Below are 27694 nucleotides of genomic sequence, written 5' to 3'. Positions count from 1 at the left end.
TTTTTTTTTAAAAAGGGTTCGCTTCTGATGGCACTTCCTGTAAGGGATTTCATCAGAGCAGTAAAAAAAAGGGTTCAGAGAAGCTTTACATAAAAAAAAAAAAAAAAAGAAGAAAGAAAGAAAGATTCGATTTTAAAACCAGGCATTCCCAGGTCCAAATTAAGTACCTTCTCCTCCTAAACTTCAGATGGAAACTATCTAACCTCTCGGTTTTCCTTAGAGACTTGGCTCTAAGTCCCCTCTGGCCATGGTGCTGTGGTTGAACTCAGGGCTATGTGGCTACGGTGTTATTTGTAGAAATACCAAAGCTTCCTGGTGGTGGTGGCATGGGGAGGAAAGAATGAGAGGGTGGGCATCTAATCCCACTCCCCTTCCTGACAACAACCCCATGAGTTCCTCTTTTATCTTTTTAATATATTACCATCCTGGCTAAGATTCCAATGGAAAATCAGGTACTCCTGCTTTAAAAGTTACAAGCTGCTCAGTTCTGCGTTCTCACTACCTGCCTATAGAAGAGTGATGCTACTGTTGGTCTTCACTGCACTCACCTTTCTCTCTCTCCCCCATGGCTTCTTATACCCCATTGAGCCTTCTCATTTTGAACCTTTAATCCTTTTGTCCTGTCTCCTTCATGCCCACTTGAGAAGAAATACAAATAAAGCCAATACACTACCTTTCCCTATGAAACATCCTTCCAGCTGTGTGACTGAACTTTTATAATCAGTATTTCCCTGACAACTTGAGTACCTCAATACTCAAGGAGAGAGAAAGGGAACTTACATTTACAAAGTGTCTACTGTGTGATATTACATAGTGTTTATTCTCACCAAGGTAGGCACTTCCTGCACATTCTCTCATTTGCATGTGCCACCTTACTCCCCATTCCGATAGGCATACTGAAGGAGTTATGCCTTTCTCTTTGCTTCTTGGAATGTTAAAAATAACTGGCACTGACTAAATTAATTCAACAAAATTATAAGGTATTTCCCTCACATATATTCCCTGTTGCCTGTGTAGAAACAGCCTTAATAAGGGATATGGCAACAGGGCTGAAGTCATGTCTCCCTGAACATAGCTAAGCCAATTACAGAAATATTCTGCCATCCAGAACTTCATAGGCCACATCAAAAATGTGGTTTATAATTATTTGTTTAGAATGGTCTCTTAGGAAGCAGACAGCATTTCTCCTGATATAACAATTTTCCTCTCTGAAAGAACATTTACTTTGAATAATTTTAAGTATTATGCATTCACGCTCACACCTTTTTCCTGGCAACTGCATTCTTTTTCATGACCAGGAAAATGTGAGTTTTATAGGAAGAAAAATGCAAGATAGTAAAAAGGTGGTTTTTAAACATAGTTTTCAGAGACATTTATTTTTTATTTCTTAGAAACACAATTTCTATGATGCATAATAATGCCACCAATGATTTTTAGCTCAGACATTTCAAGGACATAACCTAAAAATACAAATAAAAAAAGATTGCTTTACTTGCAAGATACATGAAGAGCCAATATAAACTGTGGCTATATTGTTGTATGTTTTTCTGCACAGAGAACTGAAAAATAAATTCACAATGTATCAAGTACCCAGACATTCTAATGCATGCATCTTATTTGGTATTAACATCCTGAACTGTAGTTGAGGTACACAGTGTGTCTTTTGTAGGTTTTTTTTTTTTTTTTAAGTAAGCTCCACACCCAGTGTGGAGCCCAACATGGGGCTTGAACTCACGATCCTGAGATCATAGACCTGAGCTGAGATCAAGAGTCAGGCATTTGGCGGACTGAGTCACCCACGTGCCCCCACAGTGTGTCTTTTAAAAAATTGTTAATTCCAGTAGAGTTAACATACAGTGTTATGTTAGTTTCAGGTGTACACATGTGTCTTTCAACACTGCTTATGACTTTTGAAAGCCTATCACATGCAAGTGCTGAGTTAGGGCCTGTGGTCCAATGGTGAACAAAACCAGACAAATTCCTTGCTTCATGGTGCTTATTATGTAGTAGAAGAGATGGAAATCAAGCGAATCATCAAATGGCTAAGAGTAGAATTTTAAGCTGAGAAGATTCAATGAAGAAAATATACATGAGATAAGCAAAATGTATAAAACTTGGTAGCTAACTGGATCTAGGAATTATGTGAAGGCTTCCATTCAGAAGTGCCTTTTGAGATGAAATCTGAGGGATGAAGAAGCATTGACTAAGAGGGAAAAGCAGGAATAATATTCCAGGAGGAAGGGGCAACATTTCAAAGATTCAGAATCAGGCAGGAAGCAAAGGAAGCCAGTCATGCTGGAGGGAACTGAATGCAGGAGAGACGGAAGGGTTAGGCTGGGACTAGACCAGGTAGGACACTGAGGGCCCTGGTAAGGACCACAGTTTCTGTCCTAAAAGCAATGGAATCTATGGAAAGGTTCAGTGCAGAGGGCAGGGAAGGCAGATGTTTTTTTTCCCCATGCAGTTACCTTTACTGATGCCATTTTTTTTCTTTTTTTAATTGAAGTATAGTTGACACACACCATGTTACATGGGCTTCAGGGGTACAACATAGTGATTGGACAAGTCTATACATAATGCTGTGTTCACCGCAAGCATAGCTACAATCGGTCACCATGCAACGCTATTACAATACCATTGACTATATTCCCTACACTGCCCCTTTTCTTCCTGTGACTTATTCCTTCTATAACTGGAAGCCTGTATCTTCCCCTCCCCTTCACCCATTTTGCTTGCCTCCCCACCTCCCCTTCCCCCTGGCAACCAACAGTTTGTTCTCTGTATTTATAGGTCTGTTTCTGCTGTTGTGTGTTTGCGTCTTCATCTGTTTTGTTTTGAACTGATTCCTCTGGCCTCCATGGTGTTGTGATTGGATGGAGACACACGTGTGGATGTAGGGAGACTGGTTTGGATAAAATTGCACTTGTCCAACCAAAAGATGATGGTGACATGGAATAATCTCAAATGCTTTGGGTGCCACCTCACCCTTCTATGCAAAAGCAGTAAACTTGAAATGTATGCTGATTTGTTCTTCATTCCTCCACTTCACCCTCTGCAGCTCTGCCTTACACCTTTTTCTGCCTCTTCTGTGTACTGGACGGGTTTAGCCCATTGGAGGCACCAACAGGACACTGGAGGATGGGAGGAGAGAAAGGTAAGGGTAGTATTTCTCCCCACCTCCTGCCTCTGCACCGCTCCTCTGGCAGTAGTTGGACTTCTTTAGAATGACAGCTCTTGCCGCATGACCTCTCTTCCATAGGTCCTTCTCAGCTCCCCAAGCCTTTAGAAGTGCCAGGAATTTGAAAAAAACACTTTGTCCATCCCCTTTCCTGAAGCCATATGGTTGTGTATGCAAGTATGTGATTAAAATAAATCTCTACCTAGATTATTAAGTGAATCATGTTATTAATAGAAAACAAGAAAGTAGCAAAAGAACTACTTCAGGTTAGTAAATCATGTAAACTTGGGTGCCAGTCTACTGCCAATGAAATTCCAGCTTTGTCATTTCTTTGCTGTGTGACATTGTGCAAGTTATTTGTTTAGAAGCACCCTTACCTTGATAAATGCCAGGGGTATTTTGATCGGGATGGCATTGAAAGTGTAGATTGCTCTGGGTAGCATAGACATTTTAACAATGTTTATTCTTCCGATCAATGACCATGGCATATATTTCCATCTTTTTGTGTCTTCTTCAATTTCTTTCATGAGTGTTCTGTAGTTCCTAGAGTATAGATCCTTTACCTCTTTGGTTAGGTTTATTCCGAGGTATCTTATGGTTTTTGGTGCTATTGTAAATGGAATCGTTTCTCTAATTTCTCTTTCTACAGTTGCATTGTTAGTGTATAAGAAAGCAACTGATTTCTGTGCATTGATTTTGTATCCTGCCACATTGCTGAATTGCTGTATGAGTTCTAGTAATTTGGGGGTGGAGTCTTTTGGGTTTTCCACATAAAGTATCATGTCGTCTGCAAAAAGAGAGAGTTTGACTTCTTCTTTGCCAATCTGAATACCTTGTATTTCTTTTTGTTGTCTGATTGCTGTTGCTAGAACTTCTAGTACTATGTTGAACAATACAGGTGAGAGTGGGCATCTCTGTCATGTTCCTGATCTTAAGGGAAAGGCTCTCAGCTTTTCCCCATTGAGGATGATATTCACTGTGGGTTTTTCATAGATGGATTTTAGGAACTTGAGGAATGTTCCCTCTATCCCTATACTCTGAAGAGTTTTAATCAGGAAAGGATGCGGTATTTTGTCAAATGCTTTTTCTGCATCAATTAAGAGGGCCATATGGTTCTTCTTTCTCCTCTTATTAATGTGTTCTATCACATTGATTGATTTGCAAATGTTGAACCACCCTTGCATCCCCGGAATAAATACCACTTGGTCATGGTGAATAATCCTTTTGATGTACTGTTGGATCCTATTGGCTAGTATTTTGGTGAGAATTTTTGCATCCATGTTCATCAGGGATATTGGTCTGTAATTCTCCTTTTTGGTGGGGTCTTTGTCTGATTTTGGAATCAAGGTAATGCTGGCCTCATAAAATGAGTTTGGAAGTTTTCCTTTCATTTCTATTTTTTGGAGCAGTTTCAGAAGAATAGGTATTAATTCTTCTTTAAATGTTTGGTAGAATTCCCCTGGGAAGCCATCTGGCCCTGGACTTTCGTTTTTTGGGAACTGGAACAAACAATCCTAAAATTTGTATGGAACCAGAAAAGACCCCAAATCACCAAGGGAATGTTGAAAAAGAAAACCAAAGCTGGGGCCATCAAGATGCCTGACTTCAAGCTATATTACAAAGCTGTGATCACCAAGACAGCATGGTAGTGGCACAAAAACAGACACATAGAACAATGGAACAGAATAGAGATTCCAGAAATGGACCCTCAACTCTACGGTCAACTAATCTTTGACAGAGCAGGAAAGAATATCCAATGGAGAAAAGACAGTCTCTTCAATAAGTGGTGAGGGAAAGAATATCCAATGGAGAAAAGACAGTCTCTTCAGTAAGTGGTGCTGGGAAAATTGGACAGCCACGTGCAAAAGAATGAAACTGGACCATTCTCTTACACCATACACAAAGATAAACTGAAAATGGATGAAAGACCTCAATGTGAGACAGGAATTCATCAAAATCCTAGAGGAGAACATAGGCTATAACCTCTTCAACATCGGCCACAGCAACTTCTTTCAAGACACGTCTCCAAAGGCAAGAGAAACAAAAGCAGAAATGAACTTTTGGGACTTCATCAAGATAAAAACCTTCTGCACAGCAAAGAAAACAGTCAACAAAACAAAGAGGCAACCCATGGTATGGGAGAAGATATTTGCAAATGACACTACAGACAAATAAATAAATAAATAAATCTTAAAAAAAATAAAGTGGTTTCACTTGAACCACCTAAGAGGAAGGTTATTCCCTCCTGGAACCGTGATTATACAAAATACAATGGAAATAATCATTTCAAAAAGACAGAAACCTAAGTGTACTGAGGGATGGAATAGACCATAATCGCAGAATGCAACACATTCATATAAAATGTGACAGTGTGTTATCCTCAGCCACCTTGAAGTGAATACCTACACTTGAAGATGGAATTAGGTCGAAACATAACCTTGAACAACAAATACCAGGGATAGAATACTGGGCTACCTAAGTTTCATATGAATATCTAGATGCTTGAGATCATCTAGAGATAGCATATCTGGGTTAGTCCCTGGAGTTCTACCTGTTCCTGCACACGTTTTGGCTATGTAAATGGAATGAGTTCATTTGGTCAATTATATCCTCTGGTTGACATATCCTCAGGCCGCTGAGTGGGAATAGAGTCTTTTTCTTCAGTTTATGCAGGGTAATGGTGGGTGAATGAAGAAGTAGTTTTGGATATATGCAGTGGTATAACATTAGAAACATAATGACCCTGGGTCAGTCTTATAGACAAAGAGCAATAAATGGGACAATTGTATGCATACAATGGGAAAACCATGTGAATGATCTCAGAGCTCAGTTTCTATGTGCATGCCATTCACATTGCTCAGTCCCCTCGTAAATGAGTACATTTCTTTTCTAATTCAGTGTATGTATATTCTCTTGGCACACACATTCCCAAATACCATACTAATTCCTTCCAAGACCTCACTAATTATCCAAAGCAAGACATAAACTGTTGATGAGAAAATGAACTGCTTTAATAATATATGCTCTATCTCTGGCAGTTCCTTTTGCTTGTCAATAGCTATACTATATCTCAACAGTAAACTGAGAACACTAGCCTGAAGTACTGACAAGAGGTCAATATATGCTGTTCTCAGCATAGACTATAAAGCAGTGTTCTTGCATTCCATTATAAAGTGGTAATGAAGGAAGAATATAACATTTGCAGAAAACGTTAGTCTCCATTTCACTACCAGTTGCCTGTTATCTTTTCAAGAGACTTGATTTCATGCAAAGAAAGCTTTCTCGCATCTTCAAATTCACCACTGAGTACTCAAGGACAATACAACAGTGACAATGTCCTTGATAATTGCACTCCTCAAAAGAAGATTAGGCTTAGTGCAAATCAAAAAGCCATTGTTAAAAGCCATTATTCTTCCATGTGACAAGAAAAAAAGTATGCTTGCTCTTCAATTTTATGGAAGGAAATGAAAAGGCAACTATTAAGATGATCCTTCTAATGTGATCTATAAATGCTATCCAATATACATGGACATTTGCTAAGGCCTCTCCCTACTAACACACTCTCTATCAAGAGAAAAGTTACCTGTTTGGGAGATTTGCTCATTTGGACTTGCACTATGGAAGGTTGCATATGCTAAATGGAGGCTGTGCTTTGTTTTGGGTTTTTTTTTTTTTTTTTTAAATCTATTTATGTTCACGGTGCCAGCTCTTTACGTACAAAGTCATCTTCTGGGAACAGAGGTTCCTGGAAATAGCTGTTACCCCAAAAGAAGATTTACATATAATTAAAAATGGAATTCTAACACATTCTGGGTCTGTGAGTTGAGGGATATGAGTATAATGCAAATGGGGCCATTTAGTTCAGTCAGTTCTTTGGCTACAACCTGAAACCATTGACCCAGGCAAACAACTGTCAATAACATAGCATGTTGGTCAGAAATCCAACCGAATAGGTTTAACACATCCTCACCTATTGCACACACCCTAATAAGAGGTTTTCAGTTGTGACATTTTTATAGTAACGCGAATTTATTTATTTATACTAAAGGGAAGTTTTTTAATTTGGGGGGCCCATTGAATTCCTTATGTTGTATCTTGAGTAGGAGACAGTGTGGAACATGCTGTGTCAGTGAGGAAAAAACAGAATCTTAGACTCATTAATGCCTACTCGTGGGAGAAACACACTGCTGTGGGGCCAGACTCAGAGGGAGTGAGTTGAGGATTAGCATAGCTGGGAGTCCAATGCACAGTATGTAAAAAAGATATGATGAAGGGAAAAATAAATGAATTCATAAACAGTTGGATATTTAAAAACTCCTTTGTTAGCAACTGCTAAAACACATAGAAAAAAGAAAAAAAATATTATATAGAAGAATTGAACAGTCAATATGACATAATATCTATCGAACAGTATATCCCCAAACTGCAATATACATTCTAGGCCATAAAATAAATTACAGTCTGTTTAAAAGTCTTTATATCATCCCAAATATATTCTCTGACCACAATGGAATTGAATTAGAAATCATTAATAATAAGATATTTAAGAAATGCCTAACACAAAAACAGACATATAGATCATGGAAGAGAATAGAAAGCCCAGAAATAAGCCCACAATTATATGGTCAATTAATCTTTGACAAAGGAGGCAAGAATAGGCAATGGGAAAAAGTCTCTTCAACAAAAGATGTTGGGAAAACTGGACAGCAACATGCAAAGGAATGAAACTGGACCACTTTTTTATACCATACACAAAAATAAACTCAAAATGGATTAAGGACCTAAACATGAGACCTGAAACCATAAAAATCCAAGAGAGAACAGGTAGCAATTTCTCTGACATTGGCTATAACAACATCTTTCTAGATATGTCTCCTGAGGCAAGGGAAACAAAAGCAAAAATAAGTTATTGAGACTTCATCAAGATAACAAGCTTCTGTACAGCGAAGGAAACAACCAACAAAACTAAAAGGCAACCTACAGAATGGACAAATTTATTTACAAATGACCTATCTGATAAAGGGTTAGTATCCAAAATACATAAGGACCTTATACAACTCGACACCAAAAAGCCAAATAATCCAATTAAAAAATGGCAGAAGACATGAACAGACATTTCTCCAAAGAAGACATCCAGATGGCCAAAAGACACATGAAAAGATGCTCATCATCACTCATCATCAGGGAACCACAAGTCAAAACCACAATGAGATATAACCTCACACCAGTCAGGATGGCTAAAATCAAAACTCAAAAAACAAGTGAAATACTGGGTATTTACCCCGAAGATAAAATGTAGTGATCTGAAGGGGTATGTGCACCCCAAAGTTTATAGCAGCAATGTCCACAATAGCCAAACTATGGAAACAGCCAAGATGTCCATCAACAGATGAATGGATAAAGAAAATGTGGTATATATACACAATGGAATATTATGCAGCCATAAAAAAAAACCAACATGAAATCTTGCCATTTGCAATGATGGGGATGGAACTAGAGGGTATTATGCTAAGCGAAATAAGTCAATCAGAGAAAGACAAGTATCGTATGATCTCACTGATATGAGGAATTCTTAATCTCAGGAAACAAACTGAGGGTTGCTGGAGTGGTGGGGGATGGGAGGGATGGGGTGACTGGGTGATAGACATTGGGGAGGGTATGTGCTATGGTGAGCTCTGTGAATTGTGTAAGACTGTTGAATCACAGACCTGTACCTCTGAAACAAATAATACATTATATGTTAAAAAAAAAAAAAAAAAAGAAGATAGTAGGAAGGGAAAAATGAAGGGGGTGGAAATCGGAGGGGGAGACGAACCACGAGAGACTATGGACTCTAAGAAACAAACTGAGGGTTCTAGAGGGGAGGGGGGTGGGGGGATGGGTTAGCCTGGTGATGGGTATTAAAGAGGACACATATTGAATGGAGCACTGGGTGTTATACGCAAACAATGAATCATGGAACACTACATAAAAAACTAATGATGTAATGTATGGTGATTAACATAACATAATAAAATAAAATTTAAAAAAAAAGAAACAATTGTTGCTGAGGATGTGGAAAAAAAAGAAACCCTCTTGCACTGTTGGTGGGAATGCAAACTGGTGCACCCACTGTAGAAAACAGTATGGAGTTTCCTCAAAGAGTTAAAGATAGAACTATGCTATGATCTAGGTATCACACTACTGGATATCTACCCCCAAAATACAAAAACACTAATTAAAAGGGATCCATGTGTCCCAGTGTTTATAGCAGCATCATCAGCAATAGCCAAGTTATGGAAAGAGCCCAAATGTCCACTGAATGATGAATGGATAAAGAAGAGATGGTATACACCATATAAACTTCATGAGATCAAGAACTTTTCACAACCATATTCTCAATATCTGTGGAATGAATAAATAAATCCAGATGTTCCTTGCAGTACTTCTGAAAAAAAAAAAAAGAAGAGATGGTATATGTATACAGTAGAATATTACTCAGCCATAAAAAGAATGAAATCTTGCATTTGCAACAGCATGGATGGATCTAGAGGATATAATGTTAAGTGAAATAAGTCAATCAGAGAGAAACAAATACCATATGATCTCCCTCATATGTGGAATTTAAGAAAAAACAAATGAACAAAGAAAAAAAGACAAAACAAAAACAGACTCTTAACTATAGAGAGCAAACTGGTGGTTACCAGAGAGGAGGTGGATAGGGGAATGGGTGAAATAGGTGATGGGAATTAAGGAGTGCCCTGATGAGCAGCAGGTGATGTATGGAAGTGTTGAATCACTGTATTGTACACCTGAAACTAATATAACACTCTGTTAACTACACAGGAATTAAAATTTTTTGAATGCCTAAACATTTGGAAATTCAACAATATACTTCTGAATAACAGAGAGATCAAAGAAGAAATCACAAAGCAAATTATAAACTACTTGGACTTGAACAATAATAAATTCATAACACATCAGAATTTAGGAATGAGCTAAAGCAATGATTAAAGGAAAAAATGTACCTATAAATGCACATATTAAAGAGGAAGAAAAGTTTCATTTTTAGTGATCTAAGTTTCCACCATGAAGAGCTAGAAAAAGAAGAAAAAACTGATCCTAAAGTAAGTTGAAGGAAGGAAACTACAAAGAGTGAAAAGTCAATAAAATAAAAAATAGACAAAAAAAATAGAGGAAGTCAAAAAGTAAAACTTTGGTCTCTGAAAAGGCTGATTTAAAAATTCTGAAAAGACTGATTAAAAATTGATAAATTCCTGCCAAGACTGATCCAGAATAAAAAAGGGAAAACAGAAACCAATATTAGGAATGAAAGAGGGAAAATTATTACAGATCACAGAGATGTTAAAATGAAAATAAGGAAATATTATAAACAATTTCATGCCACTAAATTAAGTAACTTAAATGGACAACATTCTTTTGAGAATACAACTTACCAAAACCTGATAAAGAAGAAATAAAAATATACATAACATTGTATCTGTTAAAAAAAAAATATGGTACTTCTCTGGCCAAGATGGAATAACAGAGACTGGAATTACCTTGCCATTTGAGGCAACAAATAAAAGCCAAAAAATATTGTATGAAACAATGGTTTTCAAGATGATAATCAATGACAGACAGTGATCTCTGAGAGATAGGAAACAAATGGAGTGAGTCCTATGATTGCCCCAGCTTACTGCCTTGAGAAAATTTCCAGGCCACAGTGCAGAGGGAACCTAGAGGAACCTCTGGGTTGAGGAGCTGAAACTGAGATCACAAGTAGAGCAAGACAGCTACAGTCCAGAGTATAGAGGACTGGAGAGGCCAGAGCGACACAGAAGGAGGAAAGCTAGGGAGCTGCCAGGCATTCAGCAGAATACTCATCAGCACATGCATGTGAAGGAACTACCCAAGGGCATCTTGAAAGGATTAACAGCTCACCGCTCAGGATCAGGAATAACTCAGTTCCCACCAGCCAGTCTGGGAGGGTCCTAATTCACAGGGCATTTGCTAGTGCTCACAAAGGACTTGCCTCTGGGGTGAGGAAAAATTAGCTCTAGACTAAATGCTGCTCAGGTCCTGTTTATAAAATATAAAAGGAAGACCCCAATGGATCAAACTATTTCCAAGAAACAAATAGTTCAGGAGCACAAAAATATTCAGCGTGCAAGAAGGTAAAGTTCACAATGTCTGGCATCCGATTACAGATTACTAGACATGAAAAGAGGCAGGAAAACATGACTTATAATAAGGAGAATAATCAATCATTCAAAACCAACACATAACTGACCCTGATGTTAGAAATAGCAGATGAGGACATTAAAACAGTTATAACTGTATTCTATATGTTCTGTATGTTCAAGTAAATATATGAAATATAAAGAAAAACTAAAATGTCAGAGATGAAAGGTAGAAATGAATAGAGATGAAAAAGGTATAAATTTCCAGTTATAAAATGAGTAAGTCACAGGAATGTAATGTACAGCATGGTGGCTATAGTTAATAATATTGTCTCGCATATTTAAAAATAGGTAGGAGAGTGGATCTTGAAATTTCTCATCATGAGAAAAAAATTGTAACTATGTATGGTGTTGGATGTTAACTGGACTTACTGTGGTGATCATTTCACAATATATACAAATACTGAATCATTATATTGCATACCTGAAACTAATATAAGATTACATTAATTATACCTCAATTTTTAAAAAGTTAAAAGTGTATTCTATATGTTCTAAAAGTTAAGTAAATACAAGAAATATAAAGAAAAATTATAATGTCAGAGATGAAAAATACACCAGATGGAAATAAAGGTATATTGACATTGTAGGGGGAAAAAATGGTGAACTAAGGATGAGATATCCAGGAAGAATGATTTTTAAGAGATTTATTAAGATATCTTTGTAAAATATGGAATCTGACACATGAAAGTACTCAAAAATTATTTATTATTATTATTATTATTATTATTATTATTATTATTATTTAGAGTGTTTGGGTCCAGAAAGATGGGATGAATTTTATGATATGTCTTGGCTTTAGCAGAGAAATGAGGTGCTAGATGGGGACACCAAGGGAGGAGCACAATCCCATGAATTGGTCAACATGGAAGGGGTTCCATTAAAGTAAATTTTTTGTAGCAAGAGGACACCTACAACTCCCAGGATGCAGGAGCAGATCCAGCTGTGAAACAGGGAAAATTAAGGATGACAATAATTTCATTATTTTTTAAAATTACTTTTATAAGTAGACCCCTGAGGAGCCAAAATTTATTTCAGTACCAGGAAAAATGTTTTAGACATTAATACTGCCCAGCAATTCAATGCGTGACCTTTTGAGGAAGTATTTAATCAAATGCTGATAAAGATTAGAGAGACATACACAGAGGAAACTGTTTTATGAGGTGAAAATTATGAACTGTCCACATTCATCCAAGATATACCTCTTGCCTGATTACAAGTCGTACGTCCACATAAAGGATACAGAAAAATTCCTGGGGGCAACCACATTAACTCAACAAACAACCATTTAGTATCAAGAACTATGTAAAATACAAAGATGAATCAGACATGGCCCCAGTATCCAAGGAGTTTATGAATCGAACTATGACATAATATTATCTGATATCAATCCCCAGAGTTATTTTTATACCATGCATTCATTCTATTAATTATATTTTACCCAGTCTCCACAGCTTTGAATGGATGTCTTCATATATATTTACTGCAGTGTATGAAATCATTTTCTGGCATGACATAAGAAACTCTGTTTAAATCCAAAGGACATGGGAGTGCATTGGTGTATAGACCTTATGTTATCTATGAGATAGAATTGCTAGTTTGCAAGTGTTTAAAAATATCTCCATTAGCTTTCTAAGGGATGGAATCTGATATTTCATGATTGGCACGTGATTCATCTTTAGCATGAGAAAATAGGTTGGAGTGGTAGCCAGACAAACAAAAAGAGGCACTCATTGAAAAGCCACGGGAATAGCACAGATATCATCTGCCGTCCGTATTGAGACACGCAGAATAGATCCAGTCCACATTCCTGAGATTTTCTAAATCTATTAGAGGATTGTTACAACTAGTGGATTTTTTAGTTTGCATCAACACATAAAAGCCTTTTTTTGGAACTTGAGACAAAGGTGAATTTATCGAAATTCCCAAAACCTTTTTCTAAAGGTTGCCAGTAATTTGAAATAAAATTTTTTGTGCAATCCCCTTTCCTGAAGCAGTATGGTTGTGTATGCAAGTATGTGATTAAGATCAACCTCTACCTAGATTATTGAGTAAGTCATGCTATTAATATAAAGCAAGGAAGTAGCAAGAGAAGGACTAGTTCAGGTTAGTAAATCATGTAAACTTGGGTGCCAGCCTAACTCCATTTAATCCCAGTTTACTCATTTCTTAGCTTATATGACGTTGTGCAAGTTACTTTGTCTCGATTTCCTCATTTGTAAAACAGGGAAATAATGGTCTCTATTTTATAACATGGTAGTGAGGATTAAATCACACAATTCGTGTAATCATTTAGTATAGTGCCTGGCACACAATATGAATGCAATAAATGGTATTCACTACTGGTGTTATTTCCTCCAGGAGATATCTCACCATAAGCAAATAATTACTCAGGTTATAGGAGTCTTTGTGGCCCTCACTATTCTTCTGGCCCATGATTGTTCACATAGAGGCTCAACTTAGAAAGGGAGGCCCATTTTAACTCTGTAATTTGACTTTCCCTGGTGTTATTACAATGGCAGTGATGGCATTTTCTACTTCCGGAATGGTGATTTGTGGTAGTTCCTGTCTTCTTGGTAGATTCCAGCTCCTGGTTGGGGCATATGCTGCTGTGGATATTAAAACAGCAAAACACTAAGGTCTATTTTGATACGAAGGTTAGGGAGCAATGTGACTTTTTATTTAGCAATATAATAACTTTATTTTCTTTTGTTCCCTTAATGTGTGCACAGTTTCATATAGATATCATTGAGTAGGGAAGTAGTTGTATAAATAGCTCTAAATCAAATCAACAAATATTTACAAAACATCTACTATCCTAGGTGTTGTTGAGAATGCATAGATGTATGAGGCATCCCTTAGGGAGCTAATGATCTGGTTGGAGAGAGATAAGAGATCTAAGGATTTATAGAAATTTAAGTAAGTAACAAATATTGAAGCTACAGTGTCAGCAACAAGATAAATATTTCTAGCACACAGGGAACCTGGAATTGGCTCTTATAAGATCTATGTGGCAGGGTGCCTGGGTGGTGCAGTCAGTTAAGCATCTGACTCTTGATTTCAGCTCAGGTCATTATCTCAGCGTTCTGAGATCAAGCCCTGTGTGGGGCTCCATGCTGGGTGTGGAGCCTGCTTAAGATTCTCTCTCTCCCTCTGCCTCTCCCCCACCCTCCCTCTCTTAAAAAAAAAAAAAAAGAAGAAGAAGAAGAAGAACTATGTGCCTAGAGGAGGAGAATGAATTTTCAAGTATGGAGATATATGAGAATAAACATACAAGCAAATAGGAAGTGTAATCATTTAGCTAAATGGAATCTAAGGGTGAGATTGTGAAGGATCTTTCATGTCAGGGTAAGGAGTGTGAGCTTCGTGCCTATGATTGAAGGAATAGGAGGAAAGTAAAAATTAGAAAAAAATTATTTGAGCCCAATTGCAGGACTGGAAAAAAGAAAGGCAAGAATCAGGTTTACCAGTGTTGAGGTTATCAAAACAACCCGAGGCCATTGGAAGAGAAGAGTGAGGTTGCAGTGGAAGAATCAACAAGGTTTAGTGACTAATTGGGTGGGGGTGGCAAAGAAAAAGAATGAGACAAAATTCCTGATTTTTGGAGCTGGGAAGATGTTGAGACATTTCAAATAACTCAGGAATTTAGACAGCTTGAGCTGTTTGGGATTTTGGTTTTTGTTTTTTAGAAGATCAACAGTTGAGTTGCTGTCATATTCGTATGATACAATAATTGGAAGTAGGGGCGCCTGGGTGGCTCAGTCGGTTAAGCATCTGCCTTCAGCTCAAGTCATGAGCCCCGCGTCAGGCTCCCTGCTTAGCGGGGAGCCTGCTTCTCCCTCTCCCTCTGCTCTTCCCTCTGCTTGTGCTCACTCCCGTGTTTGCTCGCTGTCTGTCAAATAAATAAATAAAATCTTTAAAAAATAATTGGAAGTAGACAACTTATGAGACAGTAGAACTTGAAAAGTTACCCTGGGTGGTGGCATTTGGAAACATGAGAGTGATGGAACTAAGCAAAGGGAGAGAAGAGTCTCTGGATAAAGACCAAACCTTGGGCAATATCCGCAACTTAGAAGAATTGGCAGAGGAAAGAGCTGCCGTCAAGCATTGTGGTTTAGGAATATTCTCAGCCAGTTTACATTTTCTGCTTGATTACTAGAAGTCCAAAATTTGGTGCCAAAATAGAATACCTGCCTTATCCCAAATAGCTGATACATCCCTCTCATATCTAATGATTTCAGAATTTTTTTTTTAGCTTTATCTAATCTTCTTTCACCTGCAGCTCTGTATTTCAAATTGACACATATCTTTTCTGATGATAGAATATAAATGACAGATGAAGAAAAATAACGTAAAACCATGGAGGAGACAACTCAAAAAAGGTGAAATCTCTAATAGTTTCAGATGCCATAGGCACACGGGGTAGGATTAAAAGGAAGCATTGCATTTTGCCAATTAGGAAACTATGTGACTTGAGAAGTAAATAAAATGTTTGAAAAGCTTGGGGTTGGGGTGAGAATGCCAAAGGAGAAGGGTAAAGCATGTGATAGGGAATCAAAAATATATGAATAAAACACCATAGGGAATGTTACATATGAAGATATCGTGGGAGTTCTACCTTAAAAATCATGTTTTCATAACATTGAATGTTTGCACATTGCCCCACACCCATGAAGCAGGCAACTGGTCCCCTAGTTGCATTTGTGACAAGGACTGCTATGAGGATAGATTGAGAACTACAGATACAGGAGGAAAAACCACCTTTTCCACCTGCTGTTTGTGTTCTTAAGATGGGCCAAACAGCACAGCATAGGGAATATAATCAATGACATTGTGATAGCGTTGTATGGTGACAGATGGTAGCTACACTTGCGGTGAATATAGCATAACCTATAGAGAAGTTGAATCATTATGTTGTACACCTGAAACTAACGTAACATTGTGTGTCAACTATATTCAAATAAAAAACATTTTTTAAAAGGTGAGCCAAACAGAAAAATTGGCAGGCATGCATCTGCAGGGCCCAAACACATAGGTAGAAGGCTGTCTAGAGGGAACCTGAATGCTTCTTCCAAACACTACCACCTAAAGCTTCACTGGAAACAAAAAGAATGGTAGTACAAAGACATTTGATAGTACAAGACAAAACTGGACAGGAAAATCCTTTTGGTTTTGGCCTCATTGACAATCACCAGAATGACTGGCTTAAAGAGACACATAAACCAAAGGAACAGAATCAAGAGCACAGAAATAAGCTCCCACATGTATGCTTAACTAATATTTGACAAGAGGGCCAAGAATACTCAATGGGGAAAGTGCAGTCTTTTCAATAATCTTTTCATGATAAAAACTCAACAAATTTTTTGGATATGACACCAAAAGCACAAACAACAAAAACAAAATAAATAAGTGGTATATGTCAAACTAAACAGCTTCTGCATAGCAAAAGAAATGATCCACAAAATGAAAAGACAACTTACAGAATGGGAGAAAATATTTGCAAATCATATATCTGGTAAGACCTTATATCCAAATTTGTAAAGAATTCTTACAACTCAATGGCAATTACTATTACTAATAATCAACTTAAAGTGGGCAGAGGACACGAATAGACATTTTTCCAAATGGCCAACATACATGGAAAGGTGCTTGACACCACTAATCATCAGGACAATGCAAATCAAAACTACAATGAAATATCACCTCATACCTGTTAGAATGGCTGTTATTTTTTTAAAAAAGACAAGAAACAACAAGCATTGCTGAGGGTATGGAGAAAAAAGAACCCTTGTTCAGAGCTGCTGGGAATGTAATTTGTGCAGCCACTATGGAAAACAGTATGGAGGTTCCTCAAAAAATTACATTAGGACGACTATATGATCCAGCAGTCCCACTTCTGGGTATATATCCAAAGAAAATGAAATCAGGATCTCGAACAGATATGTGAACTCCCATGTTCACTGAAGCATTATTCATAATAACCAAGACATGAAAACAACTTATGTGTCTGTCTATGGATGCATTGATAAAGCAGAAGTGATATTTCACCCCTCGATGCCTTTGTATGTGCTTCATTTTCTATCCGCAGTGTCCTTTAGAGTAGAGAAAAACTGGGAGAATGTTGATTCTATTCTCATAAATAAGGAAGTCTTGAAGGAGAGATGGCTTAGAAGTGAGTTCAGATGATACCTTCCATTTGGGTTGTGTTGAATTTGACATCTGATTGCAATATCCTAAGAGGTGATATCCTGTTACCACCAATTAGCTCAATTTCTGCCAAGATAATTGAACCACATTCTAAGTCAGGCTATTTCAGCCATCTTACCAACTAAATGGGATGAACTCTGTATCCACAAAATGAAACTATATCATAAAGATTTGGCTTATGCCCTTTTCCACTTATTTCTGGTCATAAAAAAATCCTTCCTAGTTTAGAAAATCTAATTACAAATATCTTTGTAACTGTTAAGTTATGAATATGTCATCAGATGGTTTGCGTGCCAACATAGAATAGAAAAAGTCAAAGAAATGCATGGCTCTTGCCCTTAATGAATTTACATCTAAAATTTAAAAGTTTGCATGGGGGATCTTTTTTGGGTCACCAATCTCTTGGAGAATATCATAGAAGTTATGGATTTTCGTTTTTTTAAATGTACATTTATATACAACATTGTACACATAAATTTAGGGGAGATTGTGAGAACCCTGGTGTCTATATTTTGACTTTTTGAGAGTCCATATGCCTGGATGAATCATCCTTAGTGAAGGGAAGTTAAATAGTTCTATGTTCCACTCAAAATAGCTCTGTAAGCCTCATTTTTTAATCTGTAAAATAACATAATATGGCCCACTTTGTGAGATAATTATGATAATTTGAGATAATGTGTGTAAATAATTTCTTATGTTGTTGTTCTTATTACAATTTACAAACCTCATACCTTTCCAGTCTTTGTGGATCCATCAATAGTACGGTACCTTTGGATGTTGTTAATCCTAAAATAAAAGATATCTATAATTATGCATTGTGTAAGTTTCATAAGAATCACATATTTTAAACAAATATAGTTATAAATTATATAATCATATCCTGCTAGAGAACAACACTGGGAAAGACATGTTATTTACTGTCTGACACAGGCATAATTTGAACTGTTTTTAACATCTCTTTTTGAACTGACTTTTTTTAAAGATTTTATTTATTTATTTATTTGAGAGACAGAGAGAGAGTATGAGCAGGAGGAGGGGCAGAGGGAGAGAGAAAGCAGACTCCCCACTGAGCAGGGAGCCCAACGCAGGCTCAATCCCAGGACTCCAAGATCATGACCTGAGCTGAAGGCAGATGCTTAACCAACTGAGCCACCCAGGCACCCATCTTTTGTACTGACTTCTTAAAGTAATGATCCCCAAATTCCTATAGAAGTTGCAGGTAAAGTGACATGGTGATACAGAGATGATTCTTCTAAATTTTGAAAATCCTCCTGAAATATTGCATGTGTTTATTCACAGAAGTTCATTTTTGTTCTGTTTTGATATTTATAAATATGTTTTTGCATCACATTGTATAGACTCTGCTTTGTAAGCTCAGCAACAGCCTTTAGACAAAACAGTTCAGTAAGGACCTGACCTAACAGAAACATTGATTTCTTTTTTTCCTCCACTATAAGAGTCAAGAGAGCTTATCAACTTATCTAAATAAAGCAACGTAGATGACACCAATGAATATCACAGTAATCATAATTGAAGAACTTCTGTGTGTTTCTCTATAAAGGAATGATATAGAGAAAGCTAATGTCATTTTTTTTCAAGTCCTAGGAACATCATGAAACTGCATGATTCAGATGGAACATATGTCCTTTAGTACTGAGGCAAACAGAATATATTAATGACAGATTTTGACTTTGAATTTTCAGGGATTTAAAAGTCTCAGAATAATATCTTGTATTTTTCCATTCTCAGTCTATCAAAACGTGTTATAATAATAATGGTTCAGATAGATAATAGTGTTCGAAAACCATATATTTGATGCTCAGAAAAAAATTATATCTCACAAATATTTATCAGTGCTGTTTTGTGTGTTTGTTTTTAAATGTAGCTTAACAACTCAGTGTGTGTGTGTGTGTGTGTGTGTATGGAAAGAGGTTTTGGGTAGCAATATTGAATTGTATTAAATTTTCAGTATGAAAATATAATATCCACACCACATGTTCTCTGTAGGATTCCAATTATGGAGTCCCTTCAACATCAAATGTAGATTGTAAGAATCCAGTACTGGGATCTGAATTGTCTACTCTGCAGCCAATAGCTAAAAGCATCTAAATTAATCATTTTGAAGGGCAAAAGAGCTAACCCTAACAGTGTAAGCCCTAGAACTACTCTAATCCCTCTCTATTTTTTTTTCTTTCTCTCAGAATCAGATTCTGAAGATCATCTGCTTCATTTTTAGTGCCTAGAGATTAAGTAGAAATATACATGGCAGGGCTTTATTTCACAGAGGGTTATAGACTTAGGACACGGAAGGCTGTTGAGAACAAAATGCATAAAAATAAAAACCATTCTTCAAACAACCTTCTTAGAACAGACATGTGAGATTACATGCATCTGTATCTCGAGGAAACAAATAATGTTTCGTTTTCAATAATGAAAGAGTTCGTTTGGTGTTCTTAGTCTGATTGAGAGGTCAGAACGCCTTGCCCTCAGCTTGAAAGTGTGTTGTTTGACCTACATAGCTAATGTTTTAGGAAATAACATCTAACGATCCAGAAATTTCACATAAAAATCCAATTTTTTGCATCTCTTGAAAAATAAGAATATCTGGCAATGCCGGAAGAACATTCCCATGTAGTATTGATTAGGGAAAGCTAAGCCATTGCCAACTGCCCTTTAAATGGGGGCATGCATGATCTCTTCCTTGCTCCCTTCACTTGCCTGCTCCATGCATTTATATTACCTGCTCAGCCTCTGTAAGCATTTCAGTTTGGGAGACCCTTGTCCAGATATTCTACAAGTTAATATGCAAGCATCTGTATTTTAGCACTTCCTGGAAATAAAACAATTAAAATCCACCTATTAAATCCCAGGACCCAGACTATAAAAATTCACCTCTGTCTCTTAAGGGAGAAGCAGTTCCCTCAATGGAGCAATGACCTCTGGGAAATTAATCTTCCTTGTCCTTCCAGATTGTTTTTGCGTGGCATTTTTAGCTTCTTGTCCAATATGAATTAACTCCAAGATCCAGTCTCATTTCCAAGGACAGCTTACAGAGGGTCTTCAACCATTCCATAGGGGAGTAAGCCTTATTCCAGTGGGTGGTATTTGCTATTTCCATAGTTTTTGCCACTATCTAAAATTAACACAGTAATCGTCACTATCTGAAAGCCATGTGTAGGTTTATATACATGTTTGTCTCCTCCTCCACTGGAATGTAAGCTCCATGATAGCAAGTACTTGTTTGCTCATCACTGTATCCCCTGCACCTAATATTAGCCTACAGGAACACATAATAGGCACTAGTGATGTGGAATTTATCACATATAGTTGTCCTGGTTGTGCACTGTGCAACACCAGGGGATACCATAGAACAAATGGAGTAATTCAAAGCACAACCTACATAACTGTATGGAAGTTCTGCCAGTCTGGAAACAATCTCACTATCCCAGGCAGGGGATTCGTGGCTTGTATTAGAAAAACTGTGGAGATAGAAATAAGTCATCAGATCCAACATATATCCTGGAGCTAGAGCCAACTACCCTTGCTGATGGATGAATAATGATGATGGCGTTAGAGGGATCACTATGTCTATTCCCCATGCTTCCATTAAAGTGACACCCTCAACCTCTTTCCACCCCTTCACTCTTCCTTCTCTTTCACTTGCTGGTCCTCAGGTAAGGAGAAAAGACTTAGCTAATTAATTTAAGAGAGCTAACTGGGCAGACAAGGCTCACTCCCATACTCTTCCAGTCTCTTCCTTAGGATGTACCTGTCTCCAGGGAGGGTGAATTTTGGTCTTCACCCTTGGCCATTGTGTAAGTCTCTATACCGCACATCCATTAGCCTCTCCCAGAAAGCCTGACATTTGAGACGAGTATGTCCACTTCAGAAAGTGAGAGTAAGCCCACTTAGCCACATCCTCTAACAGACTACTGACCCCTGTCTCTGTTCTCTCTCTCTCTCTCTCTGTCTCTCTATTTCTCTCTCTGTGTTCAGAACTAAGGAAGGGAAGGCAAGAGAGGTATTATTTACTGTCCTAAATAATGAGAGCTGGAATATTTTGAAAATTAATATGATGTTGGCTGTTAGCTTCAGACCTGTGGAAACAGCCTAATATAACTAATGTCCTTCTAAAAGTTTTTTTTTTTTCCTTTTCCTTATGAGACAACTGAGCACTAATTCAACAAATATTTATGGAGTATATACAATGTGCCAGGCATTATAGTAGGTGTTGGGTGGGTATGGAATGTTATAAAATGACCTCATACGTCTGTTAGGTTAATAGTTCCTTATTGGAACTATTAATGTTAAGTGTTATGTAACTGCCATCATACCTAACTTCAAATTTTAAATCTGTACACCAATTTAAACTACCTTTCTGTCGCTTCTCCTTGTCATTTTTACCTAGACACAAACTAAAATGCCATGCCAATGTTTTCATTTGGCATTCTTTTATTCCATAAGACAAGATAAACTTGCAAGAATGTATTTTTTTCAGTGGAGTCAATAATTGTATTCTTTTTTTTTAAAGATTTTATTTATTTATTTATTGGAGAGCGAGCGAGAGAGAAACAGCATGAGAGAGGAGAGGGTCAGAGGGAGAAGCAGGCTCCCCGCTGAGCCGGGAGCCCGATGTGGGACTCGATCCCAGGACCCTGGGATCATGACCTGAGCCGAAGGCAGTCGCTTAACCAACTGAGCCACCCAGGCGCCCAATAATTGTATTTTTTAATGGTAAAAAAATCTATAAACCTTTTTTGTTTTCTCTATTTGGGTCTTGGGCAAAAGCTGCTTAGTATCACATTGTAGATGTCTCAATACTACATTATCCTGCATCCTTGGGAAAAATCCTACTCGGTTCTGAATAAGTTGTTTAATGTATTGATGAACTTATTTGTTTGTAAACCTTGTGTTTCCCTAAGGTCACATTGATAATGCTTGAAAGGGAGTCAGTTATAACCCATATTTTGTTGATTCTCACCTGCACCTGATCCCACAGTATTTCCAGCTCACTATAATATTCCTTCCTACTAATTTGAAGATTTCCAAATGTTTGTGTGTTTTTTAAGATTTTATTTACTTATTTATTTGAGAGAAAGCGTGCACGCAGAGGGGCACAGTGAGAGAGAGAATCTTAAGCAGGCTCTATACCCAGCATGGAGCCCAAGACGGGATTTGATCTCACAACCCTGAGATATGACCTGAGCTGAAATCAAGAGTTGGACACTTAACCAACTGAGCCACCCAGGTACCCCAAATGGTTGCAATTTTTAAGAATCTATCATTTTCTCTAAGAGTTGTTGCTGTAGACTTTGCTTAGCTCTCTGAAGGCACAGTGTCCAGTTTTCACTACACATGTAAATATCTTTCCGTAGGGTAAATCCTTTTAGCTAGGAACTTTAGGATCCTCTCAAAGTCCAAGGTCTTTATAGTTGACTCAAACCACCCCAAGGCAGAATCTCTGGGCTACCAGAATATTATAAAGAATCACTATTACTCTTCACTGTGATACATTGCAATATACAACAATATCTAATGATGTGTTTAAATACCAAAGTAGACACCATATCAGTAATAGAGATGATAGGCAACATTTACTGGCCACTTGCTATGTGCCAGATTAGGAAAGTAGAGCACAGAAAGATTAGGTAATATCTGAGATTGGGTTTCTTGGAAACCATACTTGACGTAAAGATTCAGGTGGATGTTTTTTGGGAACGTGCAGTTCATGCGGAACCTGTATGGTAGGGATGGAAACAAAGCAGGGAATAGGGAAGAGCTGAGGAAGCATGTGGGCTTAGTTACAGTTTAGCTTTGGATTAACCCTTGGGGGTGGTATGTATGGAAGGCCGAGGAGTATAAATATGACAGCTTTCATTAGTCAAGAAGAATTCTCAAGAGCAGGTTGCAAGCATAAACCTTTAAACCCAGCACTCACAAAGCTTGTGGTTGGGTGTAACCTGCCTGTCATGGGATGAATTGTGTCCTCTCTTCCTCAATTTCATATGTTGAAGCCCTAATCCCTAATATCTCAAAATGTGACCATATTGGAGATAAGGTTTTTACAGAGGTAATTAAGTTAAAATGAGGTCACTAGGAGGGACCCTAATCCAATATGAGTGGTATCCTTATAAACAGGAGAAATGTGGACACAGGTATGCATAGAAAGAAGACAATATGAAGACACAGGGAGAAGACAGGCATCTACAAGCCAAGGAGAAATGCCTGGAACAGATTCCCTCTCATAGCCCTCAGAAGGAACCAAGCCTGCCGACACCTTGATTTTGGATTTCTGGCCACCAGAACTGGGAGACAACACATTTCTGTGTTTAAGTCACCCAGTCCATAGCAACTGGTCACAGCAGCCCTAGAAAACTAATCATTACCTAAGATTATACAATAAGTGGTAGAAGCAAGATTAGAATCAATGCATTGGAAAAGTCATCTCGAGACAAGGGGAATCTGTGCACTTACAGCCCCATCCCAGGACACAGCAGAGGGGATTGGAGGGTCAGGGATTTTTTTTTTAAGATTTTATTTATTTATTTGACAGAGAGAGATGCAGCAAGAGAGGGAACACAAGGAGGGGGAGGGGGAGAGGGAGAAGCAGGCTTCCGGCTGAGCAGGGTCCCTGACGCAGGGCTCGATCCCAGGACCCTGGATCATGACCTGAGCCGAAGGCAGACGCTCAACAACTGAGCCACCCAGGCACCCCAGGGATCTTTTTTTATTATTATGTTATGTTAGTTACCATACAGTACATCATTAGTTTTTGATGTAGTGTTCCATGATTCATTGTTTGCATATAATACCCAGTGCTCCATGCAGTACGTGCCCTCCTTAATACCCATCACCATGCTCACCCATCCCCCGCCCCCCTCTAAAACCCTCAGTTTGTTTCCCGGAGTCCATAGTCTCTCATGGTTCATCTCCCCCTCTGATTTCCACCCCCTTCATTTTTCCCTTCCTTCTCCTAATGTCGTCCATGCTATTCCTTATGTTCCACATATAGGTGAAACCATATGATAATTGTCTTTCTCTGCTTGACTTATTTCACTTAGCATAATCCCCTCCAGTTCCATCCATGTCGATGCAAAAGTTGGGTATTCATCCTTTCTGATGGCTGAGTAATATTCCATTATATTTATGGACCACATCTTTATCCATTCCTCTGTTGAAGGGCATCACAGCTCCTTCCACAGTTTGGCTATTGTGGACATTGCTGCTATGAACATTGGGGTGCATGGGAGGGCCAGGGATCTAACAGAGATGCTTCATTGAGAGACACCGTGTGGACTCTAAATTCCCCCCAGCCTGACATTCTGCTGCTCTCACCAGTCAGCACAGCTCAGATCCATCTCCTCTCCCACTCCCACCCTGCCCCTACCTGGATTCCTGCCCTAGCTAATTGGGGAGTCTACATGCTTCTCATCCAGTCTCTACACTAACATAACAGCCCTTTGGAAACTTATTTAGCCCAACCTGCTGTTCCATCCTCTTCTGTCTTTGCTTCCCAAGTGCACACACGTACTGACCACTTGCAGCGGTCGGATGTGCTGTGGCCCCTTTGACCCTTGAACCGTTCCCCACGCAGACACTGGCTGAGAGCAATGCTGCCCGCTGCCTATAATAGCAACTTCCCGTCCTGCACTTCTTTCATCCACAGTGGCCCGAGGCAACCACATATCCAGCTTTTGCTTTCTGCCCAGTGACCAGCTCTGAGGCCCCCTCCGTTCTCTCATCTTCCACAATGCCCCCAAGCAAAGTTAGTCACTCCCCCTTCATGCTTTTATTATGGACTTCTTGTCCCATGGCAGAATAACTTCATTATACATTAATGCATCAATTCAGTCAGCTTTCAAATTTACACAAAACATGGATTCAAATCTCACATCCACTATTTATAAATTTGAGCTTTTAATTAGGCAAGTTTCTTTTTTTTTTTTTTTTTAAAGATTTTATTTATTTGACAGAGAGAGACACAGCGCGAGAGGGAACACAAGCAGGGGGAGTGGGAGGGAGAAGCAGGCTTCCCGCGGAGCAGGGAGCCCGATGTGGGGCTCGATCCCAGGACCCTGGGATCATGACCTGAGCTGAAGGCAGACGCTTAACAACTGAGCCACCCAGGCGCCCTAATTAGGCAAGTTTCTTAACTCCTGTACCCTTCAACTTACTCATCTTTAAAATGGGGATGAGGTTGTCTACCGGATGTGGTTGCCTTAAGAATGAAATGCATACAACTGGTTTTTTTTTTTCTGCTTTCTGCCTCTCTGTTTTTAATTTTTTAAGTGATAAACATATTTTATACTTGAATGGGAAATAGTTCACTTTAAAAAGAGCAGCATATTAAAATGGATTCCCCAATAAAAACAAAAGTAAATATTCTAGGAAAACAAAAAAAAATGAAATGCATGTAAGGTGTTTAATGCAATTCTTGGCACATAGGTAGTAATAAATCATACTTATTTTCACTTTTTAAACTGTTTTTTTGCATTCAAGATATATAGAGTACCTGTTTTGTTTCACCGTTCTCCTGTCCACTAGACATTTAGGTTCCTGAAAGTGTAAACTATGATTCTCTTCAAAAATTTGGAATGGAAGAAAAGTAGAATGCATATGCAAATGAGGTGCCAGAAACAACTAAAATGTCCCATAGTTCTCCAAAGGAATTGTACAAACTGAAATACAAAAAAGGCCTGGCTTTTCCACCCATCGACATGGAGAGAGATACTGAAATTTTAAAAGCATGGAAACTTCTTCGATGCTCTGATATTCAGGCAAAGAAACTCAGAAGTCAGAAAATATCAGCATAGACAAGAATAAAATCATGAAAATTGGCTTAAATTGTATTTTTGTGGCACTTGGTTGAATTCAATGATGAAAGAGATCGAGACCCCTGACTGTTGTACCAGTTCAGTGTTGGCGATATTCTGTTTAGTCAAGAAAGAGCTGTTACACATGAAGATACATAATTAAACTCAAGGAAGCACTGTGATTTTTGTGGCAGACTAGATCCATCTCAGGCCTAGTTGAGAGCTGGAGAAACCACAACAAACACTTACGGAATTCAAATCTGCTGTCATTAGTGGCTTCTTTAAAACTGTGGCAAAACCCATCCCTTTTACCCAAACAATATTGTAAAGTGCATATATATACTAAGTACAGAAAAATGAAAATAAATGGTGAATTCCAAGCCAAAAAGAAAGAATGTATGCAATCTAATAGATGTACATAGGGGGTGGAGATTTTAATAATATGTAGATAATTGGCTTCTAAAGAGAAGATCAAGAAAACGTAATTAGGGGCGTCTGGGTGGCTCAGTCAGTTAAATATCTGACTCTTGGTTTCTGCTCAGGTCATGATCTCAGGGTCCTGGGATCGAGCCCCTCGTGGGGCTCTGTGCTCAGCATGGAATCTGCTTGAGATTCTCTCTCCCTCTGCCTCTGCCCCTCCCGCTTGTGAAAAAAGCCAGTCACAAAGGACCATATATTGTATGATTACATTTATATAAAATGTACATAATGGGAAAATCTGTATAGGGGGTGAGGGGAGATTTGGGGGTGACAACTTAGTAGTGCAGAGTTTAGTTGAAGGAAATGAAAATATTCTAGGGTTGATGGTGGTGATGGCAGCATAACTCTGTGAATATGCTAAGAACCTTTGAATTGTATGCTTTAAATGAGTGAATTGTATGGTATGGTAATTGTATCTCTATAAAGTTGTTATAAAGAAAGAAGAAACATTTCATCCTAGGGAACCCTTAGGTCAGGGACCAGATCAGACTCTTTCATATCTTGAGTCCTATTTTATCATAGTTTGTGTTTCAATCTCTAGAACCTTTTAGATTTAATGATTACAGCTGGTTCTTTTATGCCCCATTTCTCTATGTAGCAATGAGGAGATTTTTTGCCACAAAAACTTCATGTTATAAAAACTGAATGCAGGGTGCCTGGATGGCTCAGTCCGTTAAGCGCCGGACTCTTGGTTCAGGCTCAGGTCATGATCTCAGGGTCGTGGGATCCAGCCCCTCACCACACTCCACACTCAGTGCAGAGTCTGCTTGTCCCTCTCCCTCTGCTCCCGACTC

The 27694-nt window shown here is 38.2% G+C and overlaps 1 long non-coding RNA gene and 1 other non-coding gene across 3 annotated transcripts in view; both read right to left on the bottom strand.

Moving 5' to 3' along the window:
- The window catches only part of LOC144380588 (uncharacterized), a 195709-nt gene that overhangs the window by 10463 nt on the left and 157552 nt on the right, over window positions 1-27694 (bottom strand). The gene's annotated exons all lie outside the window — the stretch shown is intronic.
- Window positions 17-60, bottom strand: LOC144380655 (small nucleolar RNA SNORD49). Its single transcript, XR_013444877.1, has one exon. It is a non-coding gene; the product is annotated as a small nucleolar RNA SNORD49 (small nucleolar RNA).

Source organism: Halichoerus grypus, chromosome X (genome assembly GCF_964656455.1).
Source record: "Halichoerus grypus chromosome X, mHalGry1.hap1.1, whole genome shotgun sequence".
NCBI lineage: Eukaryota > Metazoa > Chordata > Mammalia > Carnivora > Phocidae > Halichoerus > Halichoerus grypus.
The sequence above is the reverse complement of the archived record's forward strand: the minus strand, read 5'-3'. Positions and strand labels throughout refer to the sequence as shown.